General features: G+C 45.8%; 1 long non-coding RNA gene across 1 annotated transcript in view; it reads right to left on the bottom strand.

The window, feature by feature from the left end:
* Window positions 1-24,222, bottom strand: part of LOC144769429 (uncharacterized) — a 110,027-nt gene that overhangs the window by 42,533 nt on the left and 43,272 nt on the right. Inside the window, exon 3 of the long non-coding RNA XR_013598696.1 lies at window positions 10,559-10,654. This is a non-coding gene — a long non-coding RNA (uncharacterized LOC144769429). The remainder of the gene's footprint in view (window positions 1-10,558; window positions 10,655-24,222) is intronic.

Genomic DNA, 24,222 nt, shown 5'->3' with positions numbered 1-24,222 from the left:
CAAATGAGAAGGTCCTGTCCTTGTAGGTTACTTTAAAGAAACAAGGATGGATGAGACCATAACGGGCATTCATTGATCTCAGCGCTGGCCGAAGATCCAAAAATACCTTGCGTCTTTTAGCAGTTGACTTTGATACATCTTGACTGAAAAAGATTTCATGCCCTGACCAGAACATTTGCTTGTGCTGCTTAGCCGCATTAAGAATAGACATTAAATCAGAGTAGAGCAAAAAGTATGCAATGATACCTCTCGGTTTAGTGGCAGAGGAAGTATTTTGAGGACCCAGTCTGTGGGCTCTTTGAATATTAAAGTCAACAGTCTTTGGGATTCCAGCAATTTGTAGGACTTGAGTTTTCAAGAAGAGAATCATGTCGGACCCCTCCGAACCTTCCGGTATTCCATAAATTCGCAGATTATTGCGGCGATTTCGATTTTCCAAATCCTCTCTGGATTTTTTCAGAAGATTAACTTCTTTGGTGAGAGAGTCTACTTTAGCTACAACATCTTGAGCGTCGCTTATTTTTTGTTCAACATCTGACAAACGTGAATCCAAGCCAGACCATTTTTCTTCAATTCGTTGGAGAGAGGTAGTAGTATCTGACATAAATGGACGCAGTTCATCCATAATATCCTCTAAAGTGATGGGAAGAGGAGATTTGGTAGGGGATGAAGGATCTTTCTTTAAACGTTTGCCGCCGCTGGTAGATGTTTCCTTACGACCCCCAGAGGATACACTAGATGTACCATGCAGTATGTTTGTTTGCGTGGGATACATGGCTGAAGGATATTAGGATTATTGCAAAAGGAAAAAGCACAAGCACAAAGACCAAATAAAGGGCTGGGTGCCATTGAAAATGTGATAAAAAATAAAAAAAAAATAATAATAAAAACACTGAGTGAAATAACACTGGCAATCGGTGCGTGAAAAAGAGTGACACTGTTGCAGCTGAATGAGCAGAGGTTCCGTAAATGGGAAAGGCAGTGGCCAAAGTAAGAAACTGGTCGATAACCAAATGGGTCACAAAAAGCAAAATCAGCAACAAGAATGCCAAAGAGGATACACAAAAATAGAATATGTAACTGCAGCCCTAAGAAAAGAACATTATAATTCCAAATGTAGGCACAGAAAGTTACAGTTCATGTGGTGAGGCAGTTGTGTGCCAATGCAGATACAAGGTGTGGCATCGCCTGAGGTGAATGGCAACAGGGCAAACGGTGCTGAGGAACCTCCAGTATTACAAAAATGTACCTTATTTGGAGTTTTATCATAAAAATGACCGTTGAGGCAAAATGAAATAAGGACAAACATTATAATGCCGTTTATAGCAAGCTGGAGATGGCATTTTGCAGAAGGCGCCATTCTATGAGGTGAAATCTCTCTCGCACCGTCACGAACGTATAAAATGGCGGCAGCGATTTGGAGATATCAAAGAAATGCCGAAAACACACCTGTCCTTATGAGTCGGTGGTCGGAAGACACGCCAAAATGGTCCCGGCATTTTCCGACATCGGAGCTGCTGGCTGAAAGCAGGAGCCGAGCCCGGTGATAGACCCTTCGCGGGGAGTGAAAGAGCCGACGCCTCGGAGCTCCCTCAGGACGCGGCCATCTTGTTCGCCGCCGCCGCGCGTCTCATGAATCTATCTTGACAGTTGTTCGTGTCTATGGGCCTGATTAACCATTGTTTCCAATCAGGATTGGTTCTGTTGTGTTTTAAAATCTGTTTTACGTCTACCTCCTCATCCGAAGTGTTATTACTGTCAGGCGTGGGCTTAGGTATGGACGGTTTGTTTAAATCTTTTATCTTAGCTAAGCCAAGACAAGATGTTTGTTGTACAGTGTCATTTAAAAACATTATTTGTTCTGGGATATTGCAGGCTCTGAATAAAGCTTCTAAACCTTGCACCTGCCAGTCTTTTGTGCCCCAGACAGTTTTTGTCTCAATGTTATCTTTCCAAAAGTTAAAACCTAATGTAGACAGCTGGGCATAAAAGTTTGCAGAATAAATTTGTTTAGTATTGGTCAGCATGTTTTTCATTTCTGTCTTATTCACATTTTTTAAATAAAACGTTTCTGGGTTTGTGACATTAAAACCTGAGAAGTATTGACATTTTTCATAAAATGTTTTTGAGCTGCCCTTTGGCGGTGTTGGACAATGTTCCCATTGATTATAAGTAAAAACATTTCTAGGGTTTGCAGATTTGTGCAGGTAATGATGACCATAATGATTAAAACAATACATTTGTTCATAATCTGATGAACCTTCTAAGTATTCATGTTTAGTGAATTTAGCTGACATTTCTAAGTTCTGACATCATATTATTCACAGTTTCAAAGTCCCAATCATCAGAAAAGGTGCTTGATGAAACAAAATCACTCAAAGAAACCTTAAACTGGTGTGGAATTTTCAACAATTCCACCAGGCCATAAATGTCATAATCAGCTGTGTCCCAGGCTATACCACCAGGTATAGGAACAGCTGTGATGTTCACTGATGACAGGTCTCTTCGCTCACGATGAGATGACTTGTAAGGTTGTAGGAGCAAGTTGATGTTCTTACTTGCTGTGTCCATTGTACTATATTTTCCATCTATCATTTGTCCCAAACTTAAAACAAGAATGAGCCATAGCAGCAGAAAAAGTACACCTAATTCTATCCAAAATTCAACCCCTGGCGAAACCAGATATTGTCTCTCAAGTTGATGAAGGAGTTTTGTTATTTTTTCTTTAAAAAGTGTTTTTGCTGGCATTATTTCTGGTTCACTGTGATCCTCAGAAAAGTTATCGAAGTTGATAAAATATCCAGAGGCAGTTCTGTCAATAGTTGGTGTTGCATCCGGATTTTTTAAGATCACTGGAGTTGCTTGCTCCTTTGACATGTTTGTATAGTCAGATGCTACATCATTGTAGACAGGAGTTTCTTGACGAACTGATATTTGAGTATCAAGAGGGATGACTTCCATGGCTGTGTTGTAAAGTCCTTCTTTTCTCACTGCAGGTTTATCAAAGGTGATAAGTCTTTCAGTCTCAGATTTGGTCGTCTGCTACTACTTGGGAGTCTATTGGGCCTCCTACTTATTATCGGCCACATGATGTGGTTTTACAAGGTCAATTGATACTGTTCTGTTCTCCCTTTTTCCAGCAAGTGGCGATAGTAACACTGATCTTGTTGCAAGAATTGCTAAGACAGGTACTGCTTTTCTATAAGAAGGCCCAAATTCCTTCTTTACCACAATCTTTTCCCTGACTAGATCTCCAATCTTTGGAATCCAGACAGGTGTTGCTGGGACAGGTGGTTTTTCTTCAGTGGTCGTTGGGCTTTGTGTTGGGTTACTCAGACTTCTTCTCGTTTCATTTAAGTCCTGTAAAACAGCCAAACGGTCTTTGATATCAAAGGGTTTCTGTTCCACCACTGAAGTTTGACAATCAAGATCCTGAATTAGCATTCTAGTATCAAATAATAATTCATATGGAGTGATTCCGCCCAGAGAAATTCTTGGCAGATTTTTAAAGACTACGTTGGACACTATTTAGATGTTTGACCCACCGGTCACCCGAACCTTATACCCTAGCTGTTATAGATTGCTTTATGTCACGGTTTTTTCTTTCCACTACCGCATTTCCCTCAGGATGGAAGGGACTCGAAAATGACAATGCCACGCCCAAGCTGGCCATGGCCTCCTTGTAAGCTTTGGAGCTAAAGGCAGGACCCTGGTCAGAATGTAGCGTGCCAATTGCGTATGTGCCGATAAAGACTCGCAAATCTTTTATAACAGTTCTGGCGTCAGCTGAGCACTGTGGCCACATCCAAATGAATCTTGTCTTAATATTTGTGGGACCGCATTCGTCTATAATGACGTCTGCGTGTAGATAGTCTGATGTTGTCTAAGAATGGTTCTGTACTGGGCTGGCTACACTGTAGTCAGGAATTTGTTTGTTTTCAAAGCTATGATCCTCGTGACAGGTATCGCAGTTAATTCCAAATTCGTAGACTTGGACGCTCATTCCTGGCCACCAGTACCTCTTTTCTAACTCTATTAGAGACATTAAGATCCTTGATGTATCAGACCCTCTCCCATATGTGCCTTGTAAACCAAAGCGTCTCTTTCTCGTTCCTGTTTGGAATTACTCTATCCCCCACTCCAGGGATTCGAGCAAATGGAACTGAGTTTGCATTAATTATGTATGTATTACCGAGTGGATAATTCAGTGGTAATGCTGCATAGTTTTCTTTTATTGAGGAGTTGACTGCTAGCATAGTTTCACCGTCTATTTTCGTTTTTGAATGAGTGATTGCAGCTACAGAAGCCATTTGCACAGCTGCCTTCGCGGACTCATCAGCCAATTAATTCTCTGCAATGTCAACGCCATCATGCTGATGACTCAGTGTATGAATCACGTGAGTCTTTTGTAGTTCTTTTTACAAAAAAACTACATGTTCCCATAGCAGTTTATGCTTCATTGTGCCACCTTTAGCGTCTTTGAAGCCGTTCTGAACCCAGTTCTGCAAGTATTCATTGTAAGATTGGACGTAGTAATACGAATTGCACACTATGAGTGTTGGGAATTCGCGATTGGTATTTTCAAGCGCCATCTCGAAAGCCTGTAGTTCAGCTCGCTGAGCTGTACAGTCTCCGAGTGATTGAGTTTTAATGACCATTGGTCTAAATTTACCTTCGCGCCAGCGACCTTTAACAATTGCGCACGCAGCACTGTAAGCTTGTTTACCCCCAATTGCGGGCTGTGCTTAGCCGTCTATATATATTATACAACCGTAATGTTCGAGTGGCAGAATTTCAGTCGGCAGAGGACATTTTAATTCGTATTGTAGGATTTCTTGTGTTTTTAAATACGGGTCAAAAACATATACAACATCTGTTGCAGCAAGAGAATTAACACATTGTATCCATCTTGGATGTAAAGCTTTAGCATTTGGAATGCTTGCCTTTATCACTGCCTCTAAGGCAGGTACAGGTGTAACAATTTTAATGCGTTTACCCTGTGCGAGGGCTCTTTCTTTTGCTACAGCAGTCTGAGCTGCTGTCAGTAGCTTTTCTGTTGGAGTGAATTTCATTTCAGCTTGTGTGTACAAGCGGGACTTGTATGCTATTGGTACCGTCTCACCTTCGTTAAAGGTTAGGTATGTGAATCCGCATCTCCCTGGGATGATTCAGATCACTAGGTTGCGCACGTTGTTGCGTGTTTGTAACTGTGTTTTTGCTAACATGTCTGTTTGCACTGAACGCAAAATTTCTGTGTGTTTTTGTGTCCAATTAGTAGGTTTGAAATCAGGTTTGATTCGTTCGTAGAGAGGTTTAACCCTTTCTGCGTAGTTTAGAACATAAGTTCTTCCAAAATTCAGGAAACCTAGAATTGACTACGTTTTTCAGCGTTTTTGGAGGTTGGAGCAGCGCACATTTCTCTAAGAAGTTTGCTGCCAGGCTTTTGCCTTCACTTGATAACTTATATACCAAAAATAGGACGTTGAGGTGGGCAATTCGTGATTTCTTAAAATTGAATGTATACCCTTCAGAAGCGAGCCCCAGTATGATGGTGTTCACTTTTTTCAAGTGCACGCCCAAATCATTGTCTGTAAGATAGATGTCATCGACATAGGACAATGCCTCATCATCGTACGTTTGTAGTAACTCTGTTACTCTGGCTGAAAATAACCGTGGACTATTCTTGAATCCCTGGGGGAGACGGCAAAATTATCGCTGTGTCCCAAATATTGAGAAAGCGGTCAAATATCTGCTTTCAGGTGCAATGTTTTGACAAAAGAAACCATGTGAGAGATCTAATGTAGTTTTATATGTTTTGCTCACGATGTTATTCATCAGTGCTGCACTATGTGCATTTTGTACTGCAAATGTTTTGCAACAAGAGTTTAGATGTCTGTAATCCAAAACTAGATGATATGTATTGTCTGGTTTGGAGACAGGAAACAAAAGATTGTTCATTTATGAGGTGCATGTTTCAATCCCCCCTTGGTATTCAAGTTGATTTAAAATCTCCCTGACCTGGTTTTTAGCTTCCTGTTTTACAGGATATTGCCTTTGCGTTGTTGGTTGAGTTTTCAACTGGATTTTATGGTGAGGGGAATCCTCATCATATCCTACATGATTTTTGTATAATGCTAGGGCCTGGGCTACAGCCCATTTTCTGGCATATGTGTATTTTTTATGAATTGGAATGTGATTTGAGAAGGCTGGCATAATTATATCTTCGCCATGTGGGCACTCCCTGACAAATTCAGGTGGCCAGTTTTGTTCAGCTAGTAGGATGTCATAACCCTTAGAGAGCTTCTTCCAAAAGAGTGCTCTAATTTTTCTTGGTTTGTCCCCTTCCATCTGGAGTGTTACTTCATATAACTTATGTGGTACACTAACCCTGGTATCTGCAGATTCAACTTGGATGCTTTCATTCAAGTCCACTGTCTCCAGATGATCCTTCAGGTTCTTGCGAGCTACGGTTACTTCTGCTGCGCTGTCTAACATTATCTGGGCCCACTCCCCGTTCTTGAGTTGTGTCCTCAAGATCCTCGGCATGTATGATCTTTAAACTTGCTACCATCTTTTTAGTGAATTGAGTTTTCTTATTTTTTGGAAACTTGTTGTTCGTCTTTGGACTTCACTCGTTCTTCTTTTTGTTCTGATCGTCCTCTTCTTTCGGATTTCTGCAAGGAAGTCTGAAAGGTACGAGAGGAATGTGTATCATTATCTTGATATCTATCAGGTTTTCTCAAATTACTCCTATTTCTAAGGTTGTATCTTTTTTCAGAGGGCTCCTGGTGAGGAGACCTTCCTCTGGACTGTGAACGCTTCTCTCTAGGAAGTGTCTGTTTGGTGTTTTCCCACTTCTTTTTAGGAGTAGTGAGATTATTTTTAATAAAAAAAAATTCTGGATTTTCAGTTAGTTGGGGTTTTACTGGTTTCCCACCCAAACTTTCTCTACCTAGTTCTTCATAAGATTTTTCAATAATTCTGGCAAGCTCATACGGTTGCTCAGTAATATCTGTTTCTTTTAGTTTTTGGCGGATCGCCACGGATACTGCCTCACCTTTAATGTTGGCTAATAGTATAGCCGAGACCTGTTTGAAATCTTTCAGTAATGTCATACCCAGATTTAAGGCCGGTTCTGGACCGTATTCATTTTGAATCTGTCTCAGAACGTCTGGTATTACCGCCATAGACAGGACACCATGTGTTTTAGTGTAGATTAAAGCAAAGACTGTACCCCAAGTGTCGCAGTCCTCTACGTGTGGTGCAATCACCATTGGTAAACAGATTGTCAGAATCCTGTTTTCTCATGAGGTGTACTATCAGTGCATACTGCCTCTATTTGAGTAATTTTATGTGCTAACCAGAATGGAATTTGTTCTCGTTTTGCGAGACTGTATAGTCTGTGGTGTGATTTTGTTTGTGTTCCACTGCTGTGGGATCTGCTGTGGAATTCTTACAGCTGGTTGGACTGTTAAAGTCCACATGACATGTTGAACCAATTGCCTGTGTATTTTAATCAGCTGTTTTAGCTGAGATAACAATTCAGGAGCTGTCATTCTTTCAATGTCAGGATGTGGTGTATAGCTGGCTAGTACCGGCCATGTGGCTCCTGGTCTACCTAGTGGACCGAGCCTGGTAATGTGATTTTGATGTTGTAGGGCACCATTAAACCAGAGCTGATGCTCTTGGTAAGTTAGTGGAATTTCAACGTCCTCGAAAGGAACGTATTCCGCTGGTGGTTCCTCTAATTTATAGTAGTGGAACTCGTGTGTTACTGCATTTGCTACAGGAAACAGAATCCATGAATAGAATACCTCTGTCTGCGATATTCATGTGCCTCTATAACAAATATTACTTTACCACCTCTCGATGATACTCCATTTTCTATACGTTTTATAGTGTTTGTTTTCGTTATATTCGCCAGGATGTGTATGGCATCCGCGTCATTTTGTTGGAGATTTGTGTCGTCTAACACTGCCTGAGCTGCTGCTGCAGCTCTATCCCTTTCGTTGTCGCTCATTGTGTTGACCGAAAGTTTGCAGAGCAAGTTTCAAGGAAACAAAGATTAGGTGAACAATACTTTTGGAACACTGTATCCTTCAACGTTGAACAAACTAAAAACGAATACATAGGATTTTTCCGTCCTACTTAGTTTAAAGCGGATATTTTATCCTTTAACCCACTCCAGAAGTCTAGACAATTTTTACGGGAAAAAGGGGTCTGTTTGAAAAGCACGACTGAGTTACTCTAGTAGCTAGCGTTAAATTATAGCCTTACCAAACTTTGGGCGCCATGTAGTGTAGTTCATATATTCCCAATAGGCTCTGCGCATTGGAATAGTATATCCTGTAGTTTAGACGTAGGGCTGAAGTCGACTAGGTCTCTACTGAACATACTAGACTTAATTGTGTGTGTGCCAGCTAGCTCAGAGGTCACTAGAAACATTCTCGAATGAACAAGAAGGGATTCGTTTCTAACAACCGCTTAAAACATGGCAACTTTGTTTCCCAAGAATAAGAAATATATCTCTAGAGTCGCTGAAACAATAGATAGATATTTCACTCAGTCAAACGAGCATGCTTTGTTTCACCAGAAGTGCAGAGAAATAGAGAGACGGCCGTTTTCAATAAAATATATTTATTGAATAGTCTTCTTTCTCAAGCATAAGAAATTAACTGCTGCAATCATAATGCTTGTGGTAAAGTATAAAGCGTACAGTACGAAGAGTATTATAAAATAATACTGTAAAAGCATGATATGGTTTCTAAGCCATAAAATACCTAAAATGCATAAAATACATAGAGAATAATGACTGCAAGTACTCAACTGGTGCTTCTAAAATACGCCGACCCCGGTGTACCTAACCTAGGTCTAGTAAAGGGAAGAAGTAAGTAAGGTGTAGCCTAGTTTTAGTATTCTTTGCCAAGAATCTAATCCAAGAATTCTCTTAGGGTCTAATCAGCTACGTACCTTGGTTTTAGAATGTGGGAGGTCTGGTATCTCTCTCTCAGGACTCAATTTCCCAGCAACCCGCAAGGGTAGCCTGGAAACACCGGAGCTGGATTTCTCGGCTGGAGAAAGTACAGCGTCTCTCAGTGCGTCAGCTGGAGGGTCGGCTTCCTTCGGCACTTTCTGCAGCAGGGCGCTTCGGGCAAGTAGATAGTCGAACTGCTTCAAACCACTGTGTCTTTGTTTGGACAAGTGTGGGTATATTTATACCTTGAAGGTGCCGAGTTTGACGTAAGATTGGACATAATAACGTCATTAGAGACTTAATTCTCTGAAAACTCCATGAGTTCTTTGATAAATTAATATTCATGCAGGGGGAAGTCCCTGACTGCTGAAGACTGGTTTTTCCAAGAAATCGTTGTAGATTTTCGCAACTAGTGGAAGTAGCCAAGCCGTATTAGGACTACTTGAGCTATGTCTTAATATGGTTATGATTTCTATACCTATATTAGGATACAATATTTTATACCTATATAAGGGCATGAATCGGAAAAATTACACTAGGGTCCTAAAACGCTATACAACAAAGTATCATTGCCACAATCTTGTTTGTTTTTATAATAGTTGTTATTCATATTGTATGCGGTAGGCTAGGGTTTTTCTAGTGCTCATGAGTGTCCCTAACCATGATGAAAGAAGATTTGGGTCCCACTACTTACCCTTGTAAAATCCCACAGGACAGATCGAAATCGAGAAAGCCCTTCACTCAAGTAATTCGCAGTGGGTTGCATGGGGATTTCAATGCAATCGGTGTTCTTTTTGGGTTTGGCATATTGACTAAGGGTGTTTTTACAAGTTTGGTGGTGTAGAAGCAGCCCGCAACGCCAGCAGCCTGATCCCATACCGCCAAACTTGACAGCCTGCTAGATTAGGAATTTTGTTCTGGTCTGGCGGGCAGTGCTTTGGCGGTCTCATGGCGGTGCCGTGCTAAGGCTCATATATGAGCCTTAGCAGGGCTCCGCCATGGGACCTCCAAAGGAAGTTCCTGCATGGCATGGACTGGCGCAGTCCATGCCGTGCAGGAATAGTAGTGTTAACAGAGAGGGGGCACAATATGTGCCCCCCAGCAAACCCCCTCAGGCACAGGGGCAACAGGGGGTCCTCTAGGGCCCCCTTAGTTACCTGACCATAACACTTTTCATGGCTGACTCACCGCCATGAAAAGTGTGGAATCTGGAAACCTAGAATATGCTTGGTGGTGCTGTAGTGGCACCACCAAGATATTGCTGACCAGACCACCACACCACAGCCAAGGGTTCATGGATCCCTGGTAGTAGCAGCGGTCGAATCGTCCAACTCGGAATACAGCAGTCGGACCGCTGGTATGGCAGTAGCCGCGACGCCACTGTTGGTTTGGTGGTTCGTCAAGCAGCCAAACTCATAATCAGGCCCTAAGTCTTTAGCTCCAGATCGTCTAGAAAACCTATTTCTGGGTTGTGTCCTGAAAAGAAATCCAGAAAGAATATCAGCTCATGGGTCTTTGAGAACAATACCTATTCCCAGACTGCAGCATACCTTGGCTATAGACTTTAATGAAGAATTATCTTACCCTTGTAATTGTTGATCACTCAATTGGTTGTTTTATTGCATTGTCTGGGTTCTCCTCTTCAATTGATTTGGCTCACATCTTCCTCCATAATATCATCTGTAATATGCAATGCGCTAGACATCAAAGATTTTCTTTCTACTTAGTATTGTCAACAGTTTCATCACCAGATGTCATCATCACCAGACAAATGGGCAGACAAATGAATCAAAGTGTAGCATTTAAATTAATAGGAAGTCTCAAACATTGTTTCAAGAGGAGCATTGCTGTAAAAAATTATAGTTAGCAGAAATAATCTACAACAATACTGAGTATTCTGTAATAGGAATGTCACCTTTCCTTTGTATGCATGTATATAAGCATAGAATATTGGCATTAGGTTACATCCATCTACATTAATTACTTCATTGCAGGAACTTATGAATGAACATCAGAGAATTAAAAGGTCTGCACCAGAAGTCTTACAAAATGCCAAGACTAGCTACCAGTTATGTGGTGACAGAAAAATAATTTCAGGTAAAGTCTGCTTACTCACAAAGAATTCCATGTTGCAACCAAAATGTGTTGGTTGGTCTATGTAACATTGAACACGTTATTAATCCTGTAATGGTGTGTTTAAAATTAACAAAGTGTATGAGAATTCATCCAGTGTTTCCTGTATCCTTGCTAAAATCCTGCTTAAAAAAACAGTATGTTTTTCAAACCAGTTGCCTGTTCAAATGACTGCTGAAAATGAATATTAAATAAACAAGATTTTAGATGCATGTATTGCTAGAAAAAAAATTGCAATATTTAGTGGGCTGGGAGGGAAACGATCCTGATGAATGATCATGGGAGTCAGCCTCCGAGCTTCATGCTCTATGCTTACTGAAATAATTCAAAAAGAATCACCTAGATAAACCTGCAACCCTACCACTGAAATATTGGGCCTTAAGGGCACTTTCATAATTTGTGAATTGCATTCACCTGCACATACTATACAAGTGAGGGGATGTCCTCCTCCAAACCTCGTGGCTGTGCGGGTCTTTTACAGGAGAAGAGGTCAGCAGTAAGCGCTGATTATGGATCCCGCTTGCTGTGAGGCTTTTTTTCTGCGATGTGGTCACTATGCAAAAAATCTCAATGTGTTCCAATGTGAAACTTGCTATTGCTGAAACAAAAGTAAAACATGAGATGAGCAGTCGTATGCTTGTTTATCAACACTTAAGATAAATACCTCAAGATTTATAACTATGCACTCTCTGCTATTTGACTCGTGTCACTGGAAAAGTAAGCATTATTATTCTATGGTTCCTAACATTAAAATTCATATATCTCCTGCTAAGAACTTTTTGTACCCCAAGCATAATCATTTATGCATATCAGGTGTTACAATATCTTGCCAAGAGAATTGTGAGAAATTGTTTTGTTGGTTGAGGAGGGTGTGGTGAGCCCTTCTCAAGCAACAGCAGCAATCCCTGGCAGGATGAACCACAAAAAGGCACTAAATTAACCTGTGCTTAATCTGCTGATAGCTTGGCACAAAAGTAGTAAGGCTTAACGTTGGGGCAATGTGTAAAGTATTTATGCAGCATTGAAACTGTAATAAAGTGAAAACAGAACACAAGAATAATCTCACACCAATTCAGAACAATAGTGTAAAATGCAATAAATAACTCCATTAGAATCGGAGTTATCAATTTTTAAAGTTTAAGGTGAAAACTAATGGCTAAAAGATCAAAGCACCTAACGCAGACATCTAGTTGCACAAGACCATGGCAAAGTCGAAAGTTACGGCCGCCTGCGAAGGAGAGCAGGTCGAATACACAAAGTGGATTGGGCCGAGTCTCTGCTTACCTGATAATGTCTGAGAAGGTAATGTTCAGTAGGGAAGGTATCTAGCAGTGTCCGAGAAGGAAGCATTGTTGACGGGGAGACGATGGATGAAATTGCAGTGAAGATTCCTAAGTTTGGATCTAGGGCCTGTTTATGAGTTTGGCGGTCCACGGGGCGTGGCTACACACGCGACCGACATGGACGCCTTCGGGTAGAGCTCCGTGCCGAGCTCCCCTTCCCGGGGCAGTTATCCTGCTCACCGCCATCCGCAGCCGACCGATAACCACCGGCGCTGCAGTGGGGGACCATAATCAAGCACCCCACCGACTTTGGAGGCGATCGGCGCACCCGACCCACACCGCGAGATTCAAGGAGACGCGGCCGCGCACGCCGCCTCCGAACCCATCGTTTGCCCAGGAAAGCCTGGGGCTTCGCCGGGTGCAACAGGCCCGGAAGTGCGGCCTACAGGCAACACCAGCGGAACGCGCCAACACGCCAAGAAACGGAATCCCAGACCTGTCGCTGCCCAGCAACAGGTACCGATTCCTGCACACTGCCGACCCCGACGCCTGCACTGCTTAGTGGCGACGGGTGGCCGTGGGGCACTGAGCGGAGAGCTGTGATCCGGAGGCCAGGAGTACAGAGACGACCCACCGCGCCCGGAGGCAGGCAGCCAATCATCACGGCGGCCCGAGGCCGAACCCCACCACGTGGAGAACACGGACAGGCCGCGCAACAGATAGAGGTGAGCGGCGTAGGCCTGGGTGACAGAGGTGGCTACGACCGGGGACGTGGCCCGGGCGCGGGCGCTGGTGAATGCCCCTGGGGATAAAGCACACACCCGCTGACAAGACGCGATGAGAGAGCATAGACGCCCGCGACTAGGAGAGGTTCAGGCGTGCCGAGAGGGAGGACAGGGAGCTCGCAGCGCCCCCCATCACCAGTTGCGCCCCGTGAGGCGAGCGACGCACCGAGGGACTTGCCGACACACCCACGATACCTCTGGGGGGAGGACTCCGATGCTGTGCTGCCCGCACATGAGGAAGCGGTGGCCTGGCTGGTGCTGGGCGCCGTAGCCCACGAACACTGTGACGCAGGGATGAGCGGCTGCCCACCTACTAGCCACAAACTCTGCGAAGCCGACCCAGCCCCCACCGCGCACCGACTCCGCGCTCTGACTCGCCCATCGACGGCAGGCCTCGCTGCTGTGGCCACGTCCGCGCCCCGGCACAGATGTCTAACGGACCCAGAACCCGAACCGAGACCGGTGGCGCTAACTCAAAGGGCAAGATGGATAAATCTGGGAAGAGTACTGATCCTGATCAAACGACGGCGAAATTGGACACCATGCTGGCAGCCATGGAAAGGCTGGAAGAATCCATCCAGCTCACCCGCACCTCACTAGCTTCCAAAATCGATGGCGCAGTCATAGACTTGACACACTTGAGAGCGGACCATAAAAAGCTGACGGACCGCACCGCATCCCTGGAAAGCGATGTGAAGGAACTTCGACCCCAGGCCAGCCAATCCAACAAACACATACAAGGCCTACTGAATAGGGTGGAATTCTTGGAAGACAGGGTCGAGGATGCGGAAGGTAGGGCACGAAGGAACAACGTGCGACTGGTCGGGGTCCCGGAGAACTGGGAAGGAAGGAGCCCAGAGGAACACATGGAACGATGGTTGAAGGAACTACTGCCGGAGGGGACACTCTCGCCGCATTTTGTGGTGGAACGTGCTCACCATGTCCCCACTAAGCCACTAACAACAGGCTCCAACCCGAGGCCTATGCTGCTCCGCCTACTGAACTACAGAGACAGAGACTCCATCCTGCGCGAAACGCGCAAACTCCCGGAGATCCGAATTGAGAATGCGTCAGTGATGTTCTTCCCGGACTACACTGTGCAAGTGCAGAGGCAACGACATGACTTCCTGGCAGTGAAAAAACGCCTGAGACAGCTAGGCCTGCAATACTCTCTGCTGTTTCCCGCGAAATTGAGAGTCGTGGCTGGCGAGCGAACACACTTCTTCACTGACCCAACCGAAGAGGAGACATGGCTAGACAGCGGCACGGATACGGACCCCAGGGCTGCCACGGGTCCCATGCCTAGAAGACAGACCGGAAACACCCGGAGGAGACGCAGTCCACCGCGCCGGAAATTACAATCCGGCGTGCAAGGAGCGGCAAGGACACCCCCCCAGAGGACGTCGCGCAACAGGAGAAACAAGATGCCCTCTGTCTGGTGATGGAACTCAGCTGTTCCCCTGCACAGAGTGAAACAGCAGGCGGCAGCCAACGAGACCCTCCCAGCGACGATGAAGCCATCTATGGAATACCGGATTCACAAGCATCGGAGGAAAGGCCGGATGTCACGCCCCAGACGGTGGAATATATAAGTTGATTGCACCACGAGGCCAGCCCTCTCAGAACCACTTGCCGTGGAGCACCGTGGCGGACTCAGAGAAGTGGACGGACAAAGACACGACCCTGTAAGCGAGGGGGACACTCTTAACGACCAATGGTAGCCTCGGCACTGCGCACAATCTACGGAGTAGGTGCCCGCCTGGGGCCTCTCCGGTGGGCGCGGGTCTCGGACGCGCCCCAGAAAACTGCATTTGGCTGACACGCGAACCCAGAGAAGACACACCTGGCAGCCGCCAGACTGGGACACGTAAAGTATAGTGACTTCATGCATGTGTGTATGGGGGCCTCTGTATGCAAGGATGGTTTAGAATGGCACATACCTCCCGGGAAGGTGGAGGGCCTTCATGTAATGACTTTGTTGATTTGATACTACTGTTACGGTGCGCATTGCACACCTGCCCCCTTCGACTTAGACTTTGTTGCTCTCCTCGAGAGTATGGACGGGAGCACGTTTTGCACCCGACCTTTTGGTATTCTATACGTACATCATGTTCAATGGCTCACTGTTTTATTAGTCATGTTTTCCCTTCCCCCCCCTACTGCTGAAGTGGTGTGTGGCCATAGCTGCGCTATCGATGTGTAATGCTGGGAACATTTGCTCGGTGAAACCTTGGGACTCGGGGAGGGCTGATGAGAGACCGGGAGGAGGGGAACTGTTAAGAAACTGTAATGTCTGCCATTAAGATATGTACGTGGAATGTCAGGGGCATGCACACACCATCCCGACGCTACCAGATCTACTCATATCTCAAGCATCACCACATACAAATTGCCCTCCTACAAGAAACACACCTCAGTGACTCGGAAACCTGCACATTACGCCGCCGATGGCGGGGGCAACTATATGCCACACTCTACTCATCTTATGCTAAAGGGACACTAGTGTGGGTCAGACCAGGCACTCCATGGACGACACTGGACACGCATGTAGACCCCGGAGGGAAGTTCGCTGTGGTCCATGGCAGGTTAGATGGGAATCCACTAGTGCTGGCCTCGGTGTACGCGCCCAACACGGGCCTAGCGGCTTTCCTTGCACAGTTATCAAACACGTTAGCTCCCTGGCATGGTATCCCGTGGGTGCTGGGGGGAGACTACAACTTTTTTTCAAAAAGGGAGTATGGCCCATGCGGACAGAAGTGGGGTGAGGGCCCAAATACTTTATGAAAAGAACAAAGAAACCCACACTTCATTATATTTCACACCATTTTGATTCAGGATGGAAAGGATAAACAGAACTTAACATGTTTATCTTGGCGATTAGTTGCGCCGTTTTATTCATCAATTTTATCAAAAATAGATATCAATTCAGTCAAGAGAAATATCAATGTCTTGAACGTACTGACCATGAAAGTACAACAACAAGTTCAAATCAAAAAAATTACGTGATTAAACAATAACTTGATACAACATACATATAAATTGTGAAAACATTAAATAATGTACAAAAAACATGTGGTTACATTTCACATGAAAGGGGAAATTATCAATGTTTTTTTTCCGGTAAAACAATATTTGGAATTATTTGACCAAAAAGAAGCCTTTCAATAGGTCTGCAAAAAGAACAAAACGACCTCTCGGTAGAAATGTTAGTAGGCTAAACGTTCCTAACAGTTTCATTTATTATTCAAAACTGAGGACTTGATCCTGTCCACCTACGCGTTTCGAATTTGGGAGGTTTCTTCTCAAACTCTCTTCAGGGCCAAATGAATTCTTTTCCCCATTTATTGAACCTAATAATAAAGACACAAAATAGTTTTTTTGTGGATGCTCGTTACACATTGCTCCACTCAACCTGCCCAATCCTTCTCTTATGTACAAATTAAAATGACACGCACCTCTGAGGAATTGAGGTATTTCGGTTCATCCAAAACACTTATGTAGATTTGTAGGGTCTGTGCGTTTTTCTAAAAAAACAGGGATTTTTTTATGAAGTGCCGTTTGTAAACATTTGTTTTAAATGTACGGTAAGCAAAGGCATTATGCTCATACCTGGGTGTAAGGTACAAAGGGAACCAATATTCTGCTGCAGTTTCTAATAATGGAGATGTTCGTGTTTCACATGGTACACTGCAAGTAAAAAGGCATATCACTAGCTTGTTCTACGTTTGATTTTCATGGGCTCCTAAATGCTATTTTACACAACCAGGGAATGACTTACTTAATATCTTCCTGACAGTCACATTTCAATATGGCCTTAGTTCTCAACGGGGCCCGGGTTGTGCCGGTACCCCTTCTGGAGTATCTTCAGATGCCGCGGTTCTGTTTGGAAAAACGTGGGCGTCGGTTAGGGCTCATTCAAGAACCATGCTTAAATTTCAAAGGCGCGGCGCGCCGCTTAGTAATTTAACAAACAGCGCGGCAGCACTGCCTGGGTCGATATTAGTGGACAAAAATTTAAAACCAGTAGTATTATCTAAAATGGTTCTCTGGTAACAAAGTGCAAACGCTGTGACTTGCAGCGATACCGCTGGCCCGCTTATCGCTGTATAGTTGCCATACCTTTCAATTCTGCAGAGTTTACCACTTCCTCATTCCATCACACAAAGTGAATGGGATTCGGTTTCCTCAGTGTCTCCAAGAGACCAACTCCTTCTTAATTGACCAATCAACGGTGGGATGTTTTGCTTTCCCACACTGTTGCATTGTGGGGCCTGAAGTTGATTACACTGTGGAGCAAATTTACAGCCTGGAAAGCTCACTAATTGAGTTGAGGCCGGTATTAATGGTGTCAAACAGAAGTATCAAATAGGCCTCTTTACGTAATAGCGCTTTCTCCACATTAGGCGATCTGTGCTGAGGATCCATTCCAGCCAGAACGGTCCATGTGAAATCTGTTTCCTTATGATTTGCAGTCACGAAATGTTCAACCATTGGGGCATTTTGCACTTTTTTCTTTAGTCGTGAGCGATGTTGAGTTATCCGGACATTAACCTGCTGGCATGTTTTACCTATGTACAATCTATTGCAAGCGCACAGGATCCCATAAATCACATTTTTGCTTTTGCAGTTTGTATGTAAACTGTGTCTCCATTTTATGCCGTTATGGCAAAATTCATCTCCTTCTACAACATTATTGCAGGCCACACAAGTGCCACATTTATGGTGGCCTGTGATGGGTTTGAGGTTCCATTTGGAAATTAAATCACTTTTGGGTTTCTGTATAAAACTGTCAGCTCTAATGATTTGTTGGCCGACGCTCAGATTTTTCTTCATAGCGAAAATAGGCCTTTGCAAAGGGAATTCCAATCCCTCCAACAAATGCCAATTACGCAAAATGATCTGTCGAAATTTGTTGGTGTGTGCTCCGTAGGTGGTAACACATACAAGTTTGTCCAACTCTTTTTTGATTTTAGTTTTGAGCAGTTCCTCTCGTGGGGTAAAGCGCACTCTTTTCTTCGAGTGCTTAAGAAGTTTTTTGGGGTAACCCCTTTTGCTTAGTTCATCACAAAAAGTATCTGCATGTGAATTGAATTCATCAAGGTCAGAACAATTGCGTCTGATCCTAAGCAGTTGGCCATAAGGAAGGTTCTGTTTCAGACACTGTGGATGAGCACTCTTATAATGTAAGATTGTGTTCTTGTCTGTAGCCTTCTTAAACAAAGTAGTGGTGAACTTACCCCCTTCGGTACCAACAGCCACATCGAGGAATGTCATTCTTTGGTTACTACAATCAATGGAGAATTTGATGTCAGGGTGTCTCAGATTAAGCCATTCATGGAAGGCCATGAGCTCTGCCTGCCTCCCCTGCCACAGGAGCCAGACGTCATCAATATACCTTAACCATTGTTTGATGTTTGCACCATAGGGATTATCCTTATGAATGAATTTTTCCTCGTACTGTGACGTGTACAGCACCGCCATCTCTGGAGCATAGGGACAACCCATGGCTGTGCCCTTGATTTGAACAAAAAACTCGTTTTCAAATTTGAAGTAGTTGTTTTTTAAAGTGATTTGGGCCAAGGCAAGAATGAAGGCAGTTGGAACCCTATGTGGTCTTTCACGTTGGTCTAAATAAATTTCCATCACCTCAAGAGCCTCATCTTGGGGAATTTGAGTGTACAGTGAGGTAACGTCTAGCGTTACCATCAGCTGCGTTTCAGTGTCAAACGTCATTTCTTGAAGTTTATTGATGAAGTCAATAGTGTCTCTTAAGTACGATTTGACCCCATACAAAAATGGTTTCAAGAAGAAATCTATATATTTTGAAGCAGGCTCCAGGGCTGAGTCACAGCCGGAGACAATCGGTCTCCCCGGGGGTGTTGTATTGTTTTTGTGGATCTTCGGGAGGAAGTAGAGAACAGGTGTTCTCGGTGACTTTTTATTTAAGAATTCAAATTATTTTGGACCCAAGAAGCCATTCTCCAATGCCTCCTTGGTAATGCAAGAAATTTTGTTTTGGATTTCTACCACCGGGTCTTCTTTGACCGCTCGGTATCATTCCAAATTGTCCACATGTGTCCTTCCTTCCAATAGATACATTGAGCGGGGCCATACCACCACCGCACCACCCTTGTCGGCCTGTTTAATAATAATAGAGGGGTCTGATTTCAGATCTTTTATAGCTTTGAGTTGATGCTTTATACGTGCGCCTAGATAGGTACATGGTCACCAGCGAGATCATGCCACATGTCACGGACACCTGCTATATGGGCCGCACGCACTCTGACCACAACAGCACATTGGATTTGGCCCTGGACCGATCCCATCCCCCGCCGCCCAACTCACAGACACAGACTGCTGCGAACACTCTTCGGGCGTGGTCCGCACAATGGGACTTGCAGGACGCGTGGCGCAGCCGCAATCCACACACCAGAACCTACTTGTACTATTCTGGGGCGCATGCTTTATACGTGCGCCTAGATAGGTACATGGTCACCAGCGAGATCATGCCACATGTCACGGACACCTGCTATATGGGCCGCACGCACTCTGACCACAACCCTCACATCTTGAGTCTGGCATGGGAACACCCCCGACCCCCGATACCTACCTGGTGGCTACAACCTGACCTGCTACTGGATGGCCAATTTCGAAGCTCCATATGCACACAAACAGCACAATTTTTCAAGGATAACACTGGCATAGCATCAACCCCACAGATAGAATGGGACGCATTCAACGTAGTCCTCAGGGGGCAATGTCTGGGCACACAAGCTCACTCCCGACGACGGTTGGAGACAGATCTGAGGTGCCTAGAGACGGACCTCATGCAGGCAGAACAGGAAGCGACTGAAGGCGCGGACACTAGATTGTTAGAGGCACGGGCGGAACATGACAGACTAATAGATAAGCTGAAACATGTTAATTACGCGGCACACTCGGCCCGCACGCATCACACTGGTGATAAGCCCGGCAATCTGTTGGCTTGGCTGATACAGCGTGAGGAGCGAACGTCACCTGTGACGGCGATACATCCGCCTATAGGCCCTGTGGTATACACCCAAGCGAAGATCCACGAAGCCTTTATAGCGCACTACCACGCGCTTTATAGGTCGCGCCTACGGAACCCACATCCGAACATCGCCGCTTATCTGGATGAGGTCACGCTGCCTGCCCTCACGGATGACCAGCGTGACGACCTTGGGTCACCAATGGAGGCAGAGGAGCTACGCGACGCCATCTTCGCCCTCTCGAATGGCAAGGCCCCAGGACCAGATGGGATACCGGCTGAATACTATAAAGCGTGCTCCGATATACTGATACCGGAGCTCCTCAGAGTGTACTCAGCGGCACTGGATGACTCGACCTTACTCCAGTCAATGAACGAGGCGACGCTGGTGTCTCTTCTCAAGCCCGGTCGAGATGCCACAGTCCTTGGATCGTATAGGCTCCTGGCGCTTCTGAACACAGATTACAAGATCCTAGCGTCAACCCTGGCCAGGCGATTGGCACCACTGGTGCCCTCCTTGGTGCACAGTGACCAGAACGGCTTCGTGCCCGCTAGATGCACCTCCCACAACATCAGAAGGCTGTTTCGGATACAGGAATACGTGGTGCAGGGATGGCCGAGGTCGGGCTGCCTAATTCTAGACCTCGAAAAAGCGTTCGACTCGGTCGAGTGGCCCTATTTGCTGGCAGTGTTGCGTAAATTCGACCTAGGAGACGAATACATCGCATTGGTCGGGCTGCTGTACAGGAACCCCGAGGTACGCGTCCGCACGGGTAAGCTAATATCCGACGCTATTAAGGTTAGACGAGGCACCAGGCAAGGCTGCCCGCTATCCGCACTACTCTTCTCGTTGGCAATAGAACCCCTTGCTGAGATATTGCGCAGCAGAGGTGCGAACTGGGGCATCCCCCTGGCAGATGGCACGCACGTTGTCTCGCTATACGCTGACGACCTGCTCCTGTATATCAGAGACCTTGCCAACTTGCCACCGGACCTATCGGACATCTTCCGATCCTTTGAGACCATGTCGGGCCTCAAGGTGAACTGGGCCAAATCGGGGGCATACTCGTTCGCTCCCAACATTCCGGATCCCGGAGTCAGTATCAATGGCGAGCAACTACCATGGCACGACACCACATTCAAATATCAGGGAATATACATATACAGGACGCTCCCGGATATCCTGGATGGCAACCTGACACGTGCCGTCACGTCCATCAGGTCACAGATAGCCTTTTGGAAGACTCTCCCACTCAATGTGCCAAGCAGAGTGACATTGACGAAAATGATCGTGCTACCCAGACTCCTATATTACTACGCCAACCTCCCAGTGTACGTCCCTGCCCGCACTTTTAAAGAATTAGAAAAAATGATCAGGGAGCTGATCTGGAACACTGGAAGGCCTAGAGTGGCGCTGAACAAATTATACACACCAGTCGAGGCAGGCGGCCTCGCAGTACCAAACCTAGAACTTTACTACCTGGCGGCACAACTACAATGGGTGGCGGCCTGGCTCTCAGGCAGGAACCTGGAGGACACAGCCACAACAGCGGGCACGCTGTCCCTCCTACAGATACACTCGCTATTCCACCCACTAGCGCGCACGAAGAATCAACCACAACTACATGTAGATGTGGCCGTAAAGTGCTACACCAGGAGCCTACGACTCACAAAAAATGTCAAACCGTATGCCCCAGCGCTACCGCTCCTGGGCACCCCGAAGGCTACAACCGTTGTCACGGAGGCCGCACTGGAGCACTGGACACGCTCGGGAGTAGACACCATGGCGGACTTATATGCCGACGGAACCCTGATCCCCTTTGCGACACTGGTTAGCGACACGGGCATCCCAGCGGGACAATTCTTGCAACACGCCTCCATAGTGGCGGCATACACACGACGGTGGGGAAACATCACTGATGAGCTTCCCACGCATCAACTGATACAACACCTGCACGTCATGGGCAATGGCTCGCATGTGATACACTGGCTGACTCAAGCGTTATTGTCACACACACAACATACTCTACAACCTCTGCGTGCCAAATGGGCAACCGACAGGGGGAGGGACTGGATGGACAAGGAATGGGCAATGGTGCTAGCAGGCCCCAAAAACGTCCCCCGCAACGCACGCTTCAAACTGATTCAATTTTACATACTACATAGAGCATACCTCTCGCCAGACAAAATTAACCAGTATTTCCCAGGAGCCTCGGCTAGCTGCCCGAGATGTGCGCTCGATGGGGCGGACCTGCTCCATATGCTGTGGCAATGCCCACGGATACAAACATACTGGCGGTCGGTGCTGCTGATACTCGAACGATGCACGACCATGCCGATACCGCACACATGGGAGGCGTGCCTACTGGGCCTATACAAGAGGACCAAACATAATAAAGTCCCCTCCCGTTTCTGGGACCTGGGCCTCCTCACGGCCAAAAGACTGCTTACCAAATGCTGGAAAAGAACGGCCCCACCCCTAGCACAACACTGGCGCGCCTCCCTGGACAACTGGGCAAGAGCAGAAAGCATCATCCTCCATAACGAGGAGACAGCAGGTTTGCGACAGTTCCCAATCGCGACTATATGGGACGACACACTCAGCTCCTTCCATAGAGAATGCCAGTCACTGGGAGACCCCACACCTGACAATCCCCCCAGGAGGGATGGAGATGCAATAGAGGGAGCAGACGACATGGACCGCGGCACTGACGCCCCTGACAGGGATATACATGTACCACCAGTTATGGAGGCTGCAGTACCCACAGATGACACCACACTATAACAGACGAGACGACACCCTCCACGCCCTACCCGCATCTCAAGCCTCCCGCGACCGTCCCAACACCCTCCCAACACTAGGCAAGTAGCAACAGGCATACCCGACGACTTCCCTGAGACCCGCCTATACCGAAGCGCTCCCACCGCGGCACTCACACCACACCACCAAGTTCGATGACCGCATCCCACACCCCTCCCTTTTTCTTTTTCCATATTCTCCCTACGGAGCCAACACGGCTGGAATGACAGCGATGAGACCCCAGTATGACTCACTAAGTGATGTATAGCTGCGTTACGTGCTACGTCCCGTGACCATGACATACATGCTCGAGATGTAGAAACATGTCGGATGTATTCTTCACTCTCTCTTTCCCCCTGAGTAATCAGTAAGAGATATCTATACACTGAATGGACGGCATCACAACAGCCCCCAACGACACCCTGCCCTTATGCCATCCCACTGGACACACACTCGCTACACGCGATGAGCCACAACCGCAAGATATGTACCACCGACTCGATCACCAGACGCCATCTCTATTCTGGCTGATGGGTTGTGGCACTGTGGATATAGACAACACTCCCCAGTGGGAAACACCGTGAGGGACAGTTATTCGTTTCATGTAATGTTTTTTCTCTTTTTCAGCAATGACGGTTAAAGGAATGAGAAGATTGTAATGTATAATGCTGTTGCTGTACTTGTTCATTGCTGCGCATCGCAACACTAACCTTTACTTTACCCTCCTCAAACTATGGCTTTGTATTGTCACCATACGTTGAAATATCAATAACAAATATTCAAACAAAAAATGAGTTTGGCGGTCCACGGACTGCCAGACTCATGATGGAGTGGCAGTGAGTAAGTAAGTAAGTAATTTATTATGCTTGATTAATTAAAACCTTGCATATAGCACATAACAATAATATCAAGATTACAATAAGTGAGGAGTTTACAAGACTAAAATAACTAGTTTAAAAGAAAAAATAATCAATTGTGAAATTAACACTCAGTCACTGAAAAGTCAGTTTGATAAAATATATCACTTTGAACTAATAAGAAGCATCTGTGCGGCATGAGACAGTAGTCTGATGGCCCTGCTTGCAATTTGCAGTACCAGTTTAGGAAACCATGAGATACCTTTACTAGGCAAGATCTTGTAGGGCCAGGGCCGTTGAACGGTTCTAGTCAATGGCAACTGAGGGTGCATTTTTCAGCCTTTTTTCTGTTAGTTCAAAGAATTTTGCAAGACGGCAATT

Source organism: Lissotriton helveticus, chromosome 1_1 (assembly GCF_964261635.1).
Source record: "Lissotriton helveticus chromosome 1_1, aLisHel1.1, whole genome shotgun sequence".
NCBI lineage: Eukaryota > Metazoa > Chordata > Amphibia > Caudata > Salamandridae > Lissotriton > Lissotriton helveticus.
Note: the sequence above shows the minus strand (reverse complement) of the source record. Positions and strands in the feature narration are given on the sequence as shown.